The sequence below is a fragment of the Rhinopithecus bieti genome, unplaced genomic scaffold (assembly GCF_001698545.2).
Source record: "Rhinopithecus bieti isolate Rb0 unplaced genomic scaffold, ASM169854v2 scaffold_56390, whole genome shotgun sequence".
Classification (NCBI taxonomy): Eukaryota; Metazoa; Chordata; class Mammalia; order Primates; family Cercopithecidae; genus Rhinopithecus; species Rhinopithecus bieti.
Genome location: NW_016821672.1, coordinates 26,672 through 29,099, shown reverse-complemented (window position 1 = coordinate 29,099; position 2,428 = coordinate 26,672).

Below are 2,428 nucleotides of genomic sequence, written 5' to 3'. Positions count from 1 at the left end.
TCCCGGGTTCAAACCATTCTCCCGCCTCACCTCCTGTGGAGCTGTTATTCGAGGCGCTCGCCACCACACCTGGCTAATTTTTATATTTTTAGTAGAGACGGGGTTTCGCCATGTTGGTCAGGCTGGTCTCGAACTCCTGACCTCGTGATCCGCCCGCCTCGGCCTCCCTAACTGGTGAGATGACAGGCGTGAGCCACCGCGCCCGGCCGTGTGTTGTACCGTAGATCTCTTGAATTTGTCTATCCTGCAAAACCGCCTCCCGGGGTTCAAACGATTCTCCTGCCTCAGCCTCCCGAGTAGCTGGGATTCCACGCCGGGCTAATTTGTGTATTTTTAGTAGAGACGGGGGTTTCACCATGTTGGCCAGGCTGCTCTCGAACTCCTGACCTCGTGATCTGCCCGCCTCGGCCCCGCGTCTTGACATTCTTAAGGATTTGTCTGGCCTTTTCCAGGTACGCAGATCTCCTTCCGCGGATCTCAGCTGCTTGCCAGGGAGCCCACGCATTGACTGCTTTCCCCACCCCCCAAATTCACATCCACCTGGAGCCTGTGAATAGAATCTTAATTGGAAATAGAGTATTGGCACATGTCCTTTAGTTAAGGGATCTGGAGATGAGATCATGCTGGAGCAGGGTGGACCCTCAATGGAATGACAGGTGCCCTGCTAAGAGACACAAGAGGAGACACAGACACAGAGGAGGAGGCCACGTGGAGACGGAGGCAGAGACTGCAGTGATGCGGCCACAAGCCCAGGGATGCTGGGAGCCCCCAGGAGCTGGGAGAGGCAGGAGGATCCTCCCCTAGAGCCTCTGGAGGGAGGAAGGTCCTCAGACACCTGCATCTCACACTCCTGGTCTCCAGGATGGACGGGCGATGAATCCCTGCTGTTTTCATGCTCTACCTTGTCATCATTCATAACAACAACCCCAGCAAAACTTCTAGAGTCGCAACCTTCCTCCTTTCCTTCTCGTCACACTCCCTTCCGACCCCTCATTCTGGCCTTCGGGAACCCGTCCTGGGTCGTGGGAGGGAGGGGCTTGGCCACCTGGAGGCGTTCCGGACCTCCTCCTGCACATACTTTGATCTCTGCTTTCTCAGAACCCGCCTGCCACAGACACAGCCTCAAACTGACTTCCCAGGCTCTGGAAGTTTTATTACTTTTTTATTTTTATTTTTATTTTTTTCTTTTGAGACGGAGTCTCACTCTGTCGCCCGGGCTGGAGTGCAGTGGCCGGATCTCAGCTCGCTGCAAGCTCCGCCTCCCGGGTTTACACCATTCTCCTGCCTCAGCCTCCCGAGTAGCTGGGACTACAGGCGCCCGCCACCTCGCCCGGCTAGTTTTTTGTATTTTTTTAGTAGAGACGGGGTTTCACCGTGTTAGCCAGGATGGTCTCGATCTCCTGACCTCGTGATCCGCCCGTCTCGGCCTCCCAAAGTGCTGAGATGACAGGCGTGAGCCACCGCGCCCGGCCGCCCAGCTAGTTTTTTATATATTTTTTGTAGAGACGGGGTTTCACCGTGTTTGCCAGGATGGTCTTGATCTCCTCACCTCATGATCTGCCCGTCTCAGCCTCCCACAGTGCTGGGATGACAGGTGTGAGTCACTGCGCCCGGCCCTTTTGTGTTTTTAGCAGAGACGGGGTTTCACCATGTTGGCCAGGCTGGTCTCGAACTCCCGACCTCAAGTGACCCACCTGCCTCGGCCTCCCACAGCGCTGGGATGACAGGCGTGCGCCACCACACCCGGCCTGATATTTGTATGTAACTCCATCCTGCTAACCCAGACGCGTCTCCAAGGCTGAGGTCATGCGTCGAGCCACAGCCAGGGTGTCCCAGAGAAAACTTCTGTTTTGTGTTCAGAGGTTCTGAAAAGCAAAGCTGCCCTCACCTGACAGTCATGTGGGCACCGCCTGGGTCCCTCAGGGGCTGTCGCAGGCGGCACGTTGACTTACGGGCCGGTGACACGGGGCCTGTCTTGGTCACCGGCTCCCGGGGGAGCAGCTGGTCACAGAGATAGCAAATCACCTGTTTCCCTGGGCAAGCGTCAGCTCCGTTTTCTCAACACGAAGGAAGTCTTGAGAAAGAGGCTGGCTGTGAAACCTTCTTATCGCTGCCCCTGCCTGAACCCAGAGACGTGGGTGAGATTGTGAAATTCATATCGGTCTGATCACAGGAGCCACGGGCCTCTGAGGAAACGGGTGATTTCTTCATGGTTTTGACCCAGGGTCGGTCGGGTCAGGCTGCTTCGAATCTCCGTGGGAATCGCCTGGCTGCTGTGTCCGTCCTGAGCGCCCACCTCCGGCGTTTCTACGTTGCCTTCAGCACGGATTTGAGGCACGTGGTCTGGGGAAATGCCCTGCCCTCCCCACCCCTGCCACCGCCCTCCTCCCCTCCCCTCCCCTTCTCCACCTCCGCCCCTCCCCTCCTC